General features: G+C 52.9%; 1 pseudogene across 1 annotated transcript; it reads right to left on the bottom strand.

Moving 5' to 3' along the window:
- Positions 1-9,176: 9,176 nt before the first annotated feature.
- Positions 9,177-11,426, bottom strand: LOC309850308 (Golgi-associated RAB2 interactor protein 4 pseudogene; annotated as a pseudogene). Its single transcript has one exon. The product of its transcript is annotated as a Golgi-associated RAB2 interactor protein 4 pseudogene (transcript).
- Positions 11,427-12,111: the final 685 nt, after the last annotated feature.

Below are 12,111 nucleotides of genomic sequence, written 5' to 3'. Positions count from 1 at the left end.
GATCCTAAAGCCTTGTTGGGAACCACCATAGTACTTCGCTCCACAAAGCTTGGGCCAGCCACAGGTTTTAAACCAGACTGATTGAAGACCTTTCTGCGGCACTGTCGGAAGTTGCATGACTCCCTGCGTGTGTATGTGTTATGGAGAGAACCTAAGACGCTACTTCAGACAGCGGCTGGGCAGAATTGGGGATTAAATGTTACAGGGGGGCATCTTGGTTCCTCCCCTCGCTTATGCTTCCACAAGCAGCCCATCTGTGGAAACCTGGTTATTGTCTCCTAAGACCACCGCCCCCCACCCAGGTTTTCGTCCTTCCCCTCCAGTGAAATGAAGCGGGGGTGGCGGGCGGAGTGCTGAGATGTCATCTGCGATTCCAAGAGCTTGCCAAGCAGCCTCCCTGGGCAACAGGAGTGCTTTGGAAGCAGCAACACCTGTGGGGAGCAAGTACCCTTGAGCTTCCTGCCTTACTGCCCCTCCCACACAGCTAGCCGCAGAGTATGTGATTTCCAAACTGTTGCTTGAACGTTCCAGAAGGATTTTCTGCTCCCAAGTCTCGTATCTCCCGGTTTGAGGGTTTGCCCGAAATCCGACATCTGGGATTCATTCCTTGAAAATCAAGGTCTTTCTGTTAAAACGCACACACGTGTTCATCCGCAGGTGAAAGGACAAATGAAAGGTGGTCTAGCCATACAGTGGGATGTTATTCAGCTGTAAAAAGAAAATGAGGTACTGCACCGTGCTACAACAGGGATGAATCCTGAAAATAGGATGCTAAGTACAGGAAGCCAGAGGCAAAACGGCCACATACTGTGTGATTTCATTGAGACGAAATGTTCCAGAAGAGGCAAATCCATAGCTATATCAGAGGCTGACTGGAGGGAGGGGAGTGTAGGGAGCGACTGCTTAATGAACAGGACCGGGATTTCCTTTGTGGGGATGACAATTCTGGAACTAGATAGTGGGGTGGTCTCACAGCATTGTGAACGTACTGAGTTTCACTCTCTCTACAATGGGTACGATGGTAAACTTGATGTTGTAGTTTCTCTCTCTCTTCCACAATGCACATATCCATTCCTGCTTGGAACCCTTTAGAAAGGCCAGTGGCGTGACTCAGCTTTCCATTTCCTCATCTATAAAATGGGGTAAGAGCTGCCGTGAGGATTCAACGAGATCACGCACGTGAAGTGTTGAGCGTATCGTGGAGCTCCATAAATCGTAGCTGTTGTAATCATTCGTCCTCCGCTGGCCCTTCAAGCGTCGGTGCAGCTTCCTTCCTGAGAGCAGTTTTTGAGAAGACAAACTGAGACGCTTCTGGGGTCAGAGCTACTATGAGAACACAGAAGGATGCTCAATGGGCAAAACTGGCTTCTTCTGAGTCCCGGCTTCAGGCAGATCCGTGAACACACAGAGAAACTGAGCACAACCAGAGTCGGGGATGCAGCGAGAGGAAAGGCTTAATATGGGTTTGGGTTTCAAGGGTTTGTTCCAAGCCCATGGGGAGAAAGTGGGATAAAGATGGAAAATAGCATTTTAGCTCTTGGCAGAAAGTGCAAGTTTTAATTCCAGAGTCCCCTGGGGCCAGAACCCTTTAGAACGCTCGATTCGGAAAGAGGTGTCAGGCCAGATGTCAGGGAGAGGCAAGGGGACAAGGGTGAGGTCAGGAGAGAGGCTGGACTCTTCCAGGCCCTGCAGTGTGACGGCACCACCCCAGCAGGAGGCGGCCGCATGGAAGGACACTGGCTAAGCCCGTGTCTGATTCTGGCGGAGGCCCCATCCAAATAATTCTCCCGGATCCGCCCAACCTTCCCTCTCCGTCGCATGTGAAACAAGATGAACCAAACAACTTGATGGTAAATACATAGTCATCTTTTTTTAGTCAAGTATCAAAACACAAACGTGGCCGCAGAAAATTAAGCTGCTTTTAATGCACTTGGTAAAAGGAGCTTTCAGTTCCAATAACCATATGCAGTGTTATTTTTTGGATCAATTTTTTTGGCCATGGCCCCCACCCACTTCCTTCCCCTCCAATTCATTGTCGGTGGCAGCTGAGAAGAAGGGTCTTGAGTTTTCATAACAGCTGATTGATTGGTGGCACCTACACCTACAACCAGAGGGTAAATGTGAGAAATTCCACACACACACACACACACACCACCCCCCCCCCCGACCCCTTCGAGAAACTAGATTATCTCCTGAAAGTGGGGGTAAACAGGTGCTATCACCAAGTGGATCTTTAGAGATTGGGCAGTGTCCCTGATGTGCAAGCAAAGCAGCAAAATCAGGACACTGGTGTCGCAGGGGTTAGCTTGAACCGTGCAGGAGTTCAGAGGAGCAAGCTCCCATTCATGTGCACAGGAGTCTGAACCTGGAATGAAGCTACTCTCTCTCCGAAGAGAGATGTTAGTGGCAGAGCACCCCATTTCTATTTCTAGCCTGGTACGGATACCTTTGTGTGCAGGCAAAGAGCAAGGGCGCCTTGGTTGAACTGGTTGCCACTTGCTGGTCAAGTTTAGAGGGTTCTTGGATTTCAACATCAGAAAGGAGCCCTTGTGTCTGGGTCCAGTCAGTCGGTTGGAGGGGGTCTGGTTGCCCTAAGCCTGAGTTGGTCCATCCACAAGACCCCCTGTCCATCTCTGAAGGCTGGGTCCCGGGCCAGGGCTGGGACGGACCTCTCTGATTTTGCCCCTTGGCCAAGAGGCCGAAATGTCCTCGTGAAGTTGAGGGAGTGGACGAGAAACAGAAACAAATGGCTTTAGTTCCAGGAAGTCAGAAATGGAAGGAAAAGTTGTAGATCTGCTTTGAGACCCACTGTGGACTAAGGCTTTTGCTGTGCTGGCCAGAACTCTGCAGCTGACCTTGGAAAGCCCTTCTCCTCTCTAGGCCTCAACTTCCTCATATGTAAAGTACATCTGGGATTAGTCAAGATCCTTCTGGGTCTGACATGCTGTGTGGTTCTAGCTGTCCCAGTACTGTCTCTCTTTGCCGGGGGTCAATGAGCCTGAAGGCATGTGGCGAGGGATAGGGAGAAGGGGACCGAGAGTCGTCCGGTGCGGGTTCTTGTGAGTTTAATTCACTGAAAGGGGGAGGACAAGAAAGGGGTAAGAAAATGAAGTAAAACGAAGGAAGAACCTAAGAGGGGAGTTGAGGAGGGGGAAGGTAGGAAACCTGGAGGTGGCACAATGACCTCAGGGCTCCTCAGGTACATCCTGGCCTGGCGGACATTGTTAGAAGGGGAGGTGAGGGAGTGGCAAGTCTTGTTTTCCAAAGAAGGCCACAATACCATCGCCGCCCCCACGGGCTTCTGCAATGTGGTCTTGTCATTGCCCTGTGAAGAAGGAAAAGTTCATTTTCTCTCCCCTAAAACTGGGGTTGTCCTTCTGACTCACTTGTAGCCAGTAGAATGTGGCAGCAGTTCCGTTGGGTGCCTTCTGAGGCTCAGGGAGAAGCAGCTTCCACTTGGCTATCTTGAGATATTTGCTCTGAGGGAAGCCTATCTGACTACCCGTGAGCACCATGAGGAAGGCCGCGTGTAGGCATTCCTGTGGAGAACCCCACCTTATCGCCATCTCCCTCAAGGCACCAGACTCGTGAGTGAAGATTGGACTCGCCAGCCCTGACTGCTGGTTCACTTCACTTGCTACCATGAGGAGCAGAAGAAACCGCTCCCAGTGGAGCCCTGCCCAAATTCTTGATGTAGAGCAATCTACGAGATATCATTTTTTAGGTCACAAAGTTTTGGGGGGGTTTGTTATAAAGCAAAAGGATGGCAGGAGAGGCTTATAAAAATACAAGCTTCCTTAAAACGAGAAACCCTTAAACATGTATGAACGAGACTTTTAAGAGCTCAGAGATGTGTGAGATTTCAAAACAATTGGGAGGCCAACTTCTCACGTTGCCTGTCCAGGACATTACCACAAAGTTACCATTTTCTATAGGTCACCGTACTATGTTTTTTTAAAAAGTGTGTTTTTATGGGACAAAGGGGACAAAAGGCACCCATCCCAGCAGATCGGTTAGAAGGAAAGAGGTGAGAAGCAGCACATGTTGGCGAGGATGGGAAACAGCAGAGCGCCCACGCATGCCTGGTGGGAGCGCAAAGTAATGGGACAGTCACTGTGGAATTAGCATCTGGGACTGAACATATGTGTGTATTCAGTTCCGTTTCTATATGTCTGACAGAAATGTATGTATATTTTTACCCAAAGTTCTGCATATAAATGTTCATAGCAGCACTATTCTTATTAGCCCCAAAGTGGAAGTAACTCGAACACCCACCAAAGGCTGAATGAATCAGTAAATTGTCGAATATGAAATATATCTGTAATGAAATATAGCTGTGAGAAGGAATAGTTGCCACAAAAATCATGGACAAACCTCATGACTCTGCTGTTGAGGGAGAGAAACCGGAGTCAAAGAATACATACAACGTGCTTCCATTTACCTAAAGTGGAAAAAGAAGCAAAATGGGTCTCCGATGTCAGAGGTTAGGGTAATGGTTCCCCCGGGTGGTAGAGAACCTGGGAGGGGCTTCTCGTATGATGTTCTATCTCCAGCTCAAATGTGAACAACAGGAGCAAGGGCATGCTCTCGAAGCAAAGGATAGTTCTTGAAATAACTCATTTAACTTTCTAAAAGGTTTTATGAAAAACTTTAATTAATTTTTAAAATTAAATGAAATGTAATAAACAGGAGGCTTTTAATTTCTCCTTCTTTAATCTCCTGTAAATTGTGTATGGCAAGGTGCTGGGGCCGTGACTATGTCCGTGGGAGAAAGAAACCGGGCCGACGTGGTCAGCAGCCACAGAAACTGGGGGAAAGAGGCCAGCCCTCCAAGGAAGGTGCTTCTCCGAGGCTCCTCGAGGCCAACTGTATTGTGTGCACGCAAGGGCATTTCTAGAAAGATCTTTCCCAAGCTTGTGCAGGTCACGGCACATGCAGAAAACGGCAACATTGGAATGGCATACTGGCGTATCACATGGGGCTCCCGGCAGCCAAAGCCAACTGGCTGGGTCCTCCGGGTGCCCCCAAGCTGAGTGGTATCATTTCCTCAGCACACCTGTGGGAAAACACCCACTCACAGAGTGTGGGAAAACATGAACTCCCGTAACACATTGTAAGTTCTCTTGCTCTTCTGCTCCAGGAAATTCCAGCTCTATGTGCCCTTCATTTCTGGATTACAGGTCCCATTTGCAGTAACGTAGATCACGGGGCCCAGGGGTTTATGTAGCATTCCTGGTCTCTGCTTTATGCCGCGGTCTCATTTCCCCTTCCAGCCTCATTTCCCAACACACCCTCACCCCCTTCCCGCTACCCTCCCCCACCCTATCCCCTAAACACACGATATCCTGGGCGCGCTGTTCTTGTCTGTCATCTAGAAACATCGCCCAAGACCCCCAAGCTCCCAGGTCCTCCTCTTTCTCCATCATCTCTCTGCTCAGACCTTCCCTTCTCTACGATGCCTCTTTCTATACGCTACCCAAGGCCACCGCCGCACTTTGATTTGCGTTCCTGGTAGGTGTGTGTATACATGAATTATCTTGCCCATAGTAGGAGCTCTCAACAACTGTTTCTCGAATGACTTCTAGGCTGCAGAGAGACCGTGACACTAATTCCACCCTACCCCTGTTCTGGATGGTCACTCATTATCCCCTTGAGTCGGAACCCCCACGTTCCTAGGGTACCCGTCTTGTGGCCACTCCACACTCTGCCATTGCCCTGCCCTGGGAGCCATGCAGCCTGGTTGAGAGACATTACGCACCCATCCCCTCAACTCTGGGATTGACATTAGGCTAATGGTGATGTGACAAAGGGAGGGGGCGACTGCCCCTTAGCCTCAGTGCTGGCTCCCACCATTCAAGCAATAGCCCGTAGTACCAGGATGTGGCCACAAGGGGCTCTACTGGGTGACTCTTACCTGTACAGTGGAGGAGGGTTTGTGGGAATCCATCTTGCCCAGATGCACAAGGAACAGCTCAAGGAGCTGTCGCCTCCTGTCCAGTTCCCTTTGGCTGCCTTATCCTGATGCTTTACCCCCTTAGCCACCTAGAAGCTCTTTTGTATCTTAAAGACATTCCTCCTTGCGGGGAAGGGCACTTCCCCTTTGGTCTGTTCTCCCTCCTCTAGAGGAGTGCTGAACCTATGCCACGAGCTCCCTGTCCCGCCAGGCAGGCTGTGGGATGGAAAATTGTCCTGTGCCATCTTTTCAACACCTCCTGACTCTGCCCCCTTCTGTTTCCCCAACGCCACCCAGGATTAGGTTTCTTCATCTCTGGCCAGGATTAATACAATCCTGGCTTCCTGGAGGATCGCTGGTCTCCAGACAGCCCCCTGGCCACCAGCTGTGCACCCTGGCTTTCAACGGCTCCCCAAGGCCCAGACATTCACACAGCACCCCAGGTGCCCGAAGATCCAGCAGCCTGATTCTCCAGCCTCACGTCCCTCTTCTCCCCTTGGGCTCCAACCAGCAGTACTGAAATGCCTGTAATTGCTCAACACAAGTGATATTTCAAGGTTTTGTACTTTGCACACATTCTTTTCTGTGACCTGCGCCTCCCCATGCTGTGCCCTAGCTCCCCATACTTCCTCCGCCTGGCAGAGCCCTAGTCGCCCTTAAATCTGCTGATTCCTCTGTGAACCCTTCCCCGACCTCAGACTCCTTCCCATGCCCAGGAACCCCTCCTCGGAATGGATCCTGTGCCCTGAATGCACGTCTCTCCTTGTATCTGCCACTTAGAGTTGGGATGACTCCTCAAGCCTGTCCTGTTTTCCCCATCGACGCCACAGCTCCCCGCGGGAGGCCGAGCTAGCACTCAGTGGGTGATACGTGGGAGGTGTTGCCTCACCCCTCTCTGAACCATTGCCTCCACCTTGAGCAAGTCCTTTCAATGCTCTGACCTCCCCTTTGCTGATCTGCCAAACGGAGACCTGGGACAATCAGATGAACTTTAAATCATGAATGAACTCTAAGGGGCTCAGTGCTGTTCAACAGCCAAATGCTATGCAGATGTCTTTATTCCACACTCACATTTACCTGCACTTGCCTGTGTGGAAATCAGAGGGTCAAAGGAATGGGAAGTGCTCTTTTTGTAACTTCGCTGCCTTGAGTCCAGGGAAAAGCTGCTTACGAGTCAACTATTAATTCTCTCTCCCCATAGCAACGAGTCTTCTCTGAAGCTCTGGGTTAATGATTCTTCTTCTTCTTCTTCTTCTTTTTTTTTTTCTCCTAAAGATTTTATTTATTTATTTGACAGAGGGAGAGAGGTCACAAGTAGGCAGAGAGGCAGGCGGAGAGAGAGGAGGAAGCAGGCTCCCTGCCTAGCAGAGAGCCCGATGCGGGTCTCGATCCCAGGACCCTGGGATCATGACCTGAGTTGAAGGCAGAGGCTTTAACCCACTGAGCCACCTAGGCACCCCTGGGTTAATGATTCTGAGGTTGTTTTCCTCGCGGGGCCAAACCGTATCTAATCTTTGGCATGGTGTATTCTTTAAGAATAACTTGACTCGCTCCAATAATTCTCCATTCTGGGGTTGTGAACCTTGCTCGGCCCGAGGAAACGGTGACTGTGTGGGGGTCCCTGGCTCTGTTCCTTCCTCCTCCGTGCCCCCACCCCATGGCCACGGCCACCTTCCCTTCACAAAGAGGAGAGACTCCTCTCCTCTCCTCCCCCACTGAAGGGCCAAGCACGGATGCTGGGACCTAACAGATTATCTCCCTCACGTGAAGTTTAAGGATTTGTTTTCTGAACTCTGAAGGGGAGACTTGGTAAGGGCAAACCCCTTTAAATTGTTTCTCCGTGCCCAAGTTTAGTTAGTGGAGGTGGGAGAAACGGATTGTAGGGAGATTCCCGACTGGCCCCTGGAACCCCAGGCTGTTTATGGCTGCAGTGCAGGTCACACAGAGGCTGGGGATGGAAGTCTGGGAGCCAGACACCGCTCACGGGTGGTCTGGGCACTCTTGAGAGAAGACCAGCTGACGGCCGGGAACTCACCGAAATTCAAAAACCAGCTCGCAGAGGCCCACTACCAAGAGTCCCCCAGCTCGATCCCTCCCTCCCCTTAATCTAGCACATTTGGTGCAGAGTTTGGGAACACAGTGGTGGAAATGCTTTGCATAAAGGAGTGGGTCACTGTTCTGCAAAGGTTCCACTGTGCCGTAGGAACAAGTTCACTTTTCAGTGCTCCTCTGTGTAAAACAGAGATTACATGTACCGTCGGTAATTTATGCCAAGAACCCAGAACCCAATTTAAAGAGACCAGACCTTCCAGACAGAAGACAAACACTTTTGTGCGTACATAAGAGTGAAAACGTAAGGGAAGGTGTTGGTATGTCTGGAGCAGAAATTTCATCATAACCGCCCCGGCATTTCGCGGACCATTCAGACTGCAGAGATCTGATGGCCCAACAGAACATTTCCAACAGCACTGAAAGCCCGGTCTTCGCCTCATGATCTTGTCTTGCCTTTTCACACTGTCCTGAATTTTGCGTGTACTGTTCCCTTGTGTTTTGTCCCACATGTACTTTTAAAATGTTTTACCACATGTACTTTCGATTTTTGTTTTGGAACTATTCTGCAGGTGGAATAGGTGACAGCCACAGAATCGGTGTTTATGCTAGGCCGGGGTATGCAGCTAGGCCGGGGTATGCAGCTGTACACTATCTCTGTCACATCCCACTCTATTGTCAGTGGTGCTGATAGTAATTTGGGCTGCTTGCAGTGTTTTGCTACTTTTTGCTATAAACGTTCTCAGTGCCTTAGCAAGTTCTTTCCTTGGTGTATATACCCTGGGTATAGACAGGTTCTCAGTCTAGCTGAGAATATTGCCAGCACAGGCTGCTGTTCCCCTCTGCTGGCAGATGCTGGCAGATCCCCAAAGATGAGGAGTCCCCCCCCCCCATTCTTTCTTTGTCCCTGTTCTTTGTCTATGGACCCTCAGGGGTTAGGAACATTCATTGAACTAGAGAAATGGGGGAGGTGGAGCTTTCTGGGCCATAGTATACTTTCAACTGTGGCCCGGAGAAACAAGCCAGACAGGCCTTGAGGCAGGATGCTTTGGCTCTGAGCATGGGTGGGAGGTGGGGGCGGTCCTCGACTGGACCCTTGGGTCTTAGGTGGCAGCCCCCCTGTGAGGTCACCACTGGGCTGCAGGACCTAGAAATTCAAACACAATGCAGCATGCCATTTTTTAAAAAATTTTTTATTTTATTTTTTGTAATGTCTCCTGGGAGAGGTCCCCCAGCTGCCCAATATCTGGGCCTAGGAAGTTCCATCCCTCCATGACCTCCGATGTCCGGCTCCCTGCGCTCTCCAAGCCCTGGCTGCTCGCCGCCGCCTGGGCGATGGCCTCCACACCACACCGCTCGTGTCCGCAGTCTTCTCCCCCATGGGCACGTCTCTGCGGTGTGGGGAGGCCGCGCGCCTCAGGCAGTGAGGCTGAGTCTCAGGTTCCTCAGGAACCTGCGGATCCTGCCCAGCATCTTGGTGCCTGAGCCCGAGCTGCCGCCGGAGAGGCTCCGCCCCGACTTGTGGGAGGTCCCGGAGTCCTCGGCGCTGGGGGCGTGGCTGATGCCTTCGTCGGGGGCGCGCCTGGCGCGCGCCGGGCTGCTGCGGCCCTTGTCCTCCTTGTGCTCCCGCGCGGCTCTGTGGCTGCCTAAGGAGCGGCTGGAGTCCGCCGGGGCGATCTTGTGCCCCGGGGCCTTGTGGCGGCTGTCGGCGGCCCTGCGGTGGCGGGAAGTGCGGGGGTCTCGCTCCTCCTCCCGGCGCGTGCGGGGCGGCCTTCCCGCCGGCTCCCCACTGCCCGCCGAGCTCGGCGCGTCCCAGAGGAGCTGGCCTTCCGACGCGTCCCGAGCGGCTTCTCCCGCAGGCTTGGCGGCAGCTCCGGGCCCGGCGAACGCCAGGCATCTGCCGGCCTCCCCCGCTGCGAACTCTGCTGCTGTCCCTGCCGCCGCCACTGCCGCAGCTGCCGCGGCCTCCCCGGCGGCCGCCGCCTCGGACGTGGCCCCTGCTGCCGACTCCCTGGAGAGCCCCGGGCAGTTGGGGGCAGCGAAGGTGGGCACGCTGTTGGGTTTGGGGGGGTCCTGAACAGTCTCTTCCCCGCCAGCAAAAGCTGCAGAGGTGGCCCCGGCCACCTCCGAGCCCTCGTGGAGGCTCCGGATACTAACCTGGTCCTGATCCATTATTTGGACATCTGCGCCTGCTGCGTTCCTGCCGTCGTCGTCCTCCAGCAGAGGCATGTCCAGCATGTCCTCTGCTCGAGCGGCGTGGGTTCTGCTGTGAGTGGGCACCGGCGGCGGCCTCAGTACCTGGATAATGCTCTCCCAGTAGGGGAAGAGATCTTCCTGTGCATCCAGTGGGGGGCTCAGCCGCAGGTAGCAGGAGCGGCCGGTGGCGAATTTGAGGCGAAGCATTTGTTTTTCCCGGTCGTGAACAGAAAGCCTCACAAACTTCAAGGGAAGGAGCCTGGTGAGCTCCAGGGTGGTGGAAGCCTTGCGGCCTTTTCCCTTGGTGGCCTGGCCCTGGTCGGAGTACTGTTCACAGCCGGTGGCCGGGCGGGCCAGCAGCAGGACATCTGGGAGCGGGAGGCTGGGGCTGGTGGATGCGATGCCCACGGTCATCATTCGGACTCGGTTGTGCACGTCGACGACTTCCCCTCTTTTGGTGACCTGCACAAAGTCGCTTTCGAGCATGGGTGCGTATTTAAATAGGTCATATTCTCCCTTACGCAGTTGTCGCTGGAGTTTCCCCATGGCGGTGTTGAACATGCCCACCCTGGAGGCGCTGTGGGCGGTGTGATAAGGCGTCAGAGACTCCATGTTTTTGAGTTGGTAGCACAATCGGGCTGGGCCGGCGAGGGGTGGGCGTTGGTCTGGGGGCCGGTCCCTGGAGCTCCTCCTCCTCCTCGACCTCTGTTGGGTTGGCAGAGCGGGCAGCCCCCCTCCTGCTGCACGCGGCTGGCTCTCCTGCTGCAGGCGGCTGGCTCTGTGGCAGGGGTCCCAAATCCACCCCGCGCCCCACAGGCCACAGGCCACAGGCCACAGGCCCCCGCTTTGTCTCAGAACCTCCCAGAGACAGGGGTCAGGGTGGGGGGGATCTGAGGGTGACCGAGGGGATGCTGGTGGGTGCTGGGGTTTTAATCTAAAAAAGAGAAGAACTTGCAGTTTGTAGTGTGAAGTACAAACTGAAGTCTTGGTGAGAGACTAAGCACTCTCTCAGCCTGCACCCCTGAGCGGCCCTATTTATACTCTGCTGCCCTCTGTGACCTGTCACGCTGTCACATACCCCTTAGTGACACCCCCTCAGGGCAGGGCCATCATCCTCCCCCCAAATGTCCCATTGCCCCCACAGAGGACAGGCCCACCCTGCCAGGGACCCAGGCAGGTATCCAAATAAAAATGTCTTCAAATGGAACAATTTTGTGTGGGGAATTTTTTTTTCCCCTCCTCCAAATTCGGAAGATTTAGCAACTGGACAAAATCCATAGGAATTACTATAAGATGATGGGTTGGCAGAGTGTGCAGCCCCCCTCCTGCGGCTCTCGGCTGGCTCTGTGGCAGGGGTCCCACATGGATGGAGGAGGCACCATCCATCTCTATGCCCTTGCAGGGTATATGGCATATGCTTGAACCATTTGAGCTCTTGGTTTCGTTTTATCCAAGAACCCAGAATTGGCAGTCTTGACCCTTAACCTGTTCCTTCAGAAGATTGCAGTAGACATGGCTGCTAGCAGCCATTAAGAGCCATTAATGATGACATTAAAAACGGCCTCCCTGTGGGGCGCATGGGTGGCTCAGTGGGTTAAAGCCTCTGCCTTCAGCTCAGGTCATGATTCCCAGAGTCCTGGGACCAGCCCCACCTCGGGCTCTCTGCTCCAAAGGAAGCCTGCTTTCCCCTATCTCTCTGCCTGTCTCTCTGCCTACCTGTGATCTCTGTCTGACAAATAAATAAAATCATTAAAAAAAAATAAATAAATAAAACACAAAAGGCCTCCCCTAGGCGCCAGGCCGTGTTCTCCGCATACGACCATGAGAATCCCATCAGGTTTGGTACGGTTCCCACTGCCCCGTTTTATGAAGAGAGTGAGGGGACATCATCAGCCTAACTTCACAGAACTAAT

This window comes from Mustela nivalis, assembly GCF_964662115.1.
Source record: "Mustela nivalis genome assembly, chromosome: 16".
Lineage (NCBI taxonomy): Eukaryota > Metazoa > Chordata > Mammalia > Carnivora > Mustelidae > Mustela > Mustela nivalis.
Note: the sequence above shows the minus strand (reverse complement) of the source record. Positions and strands in the feature narration are given on the sequence as shown.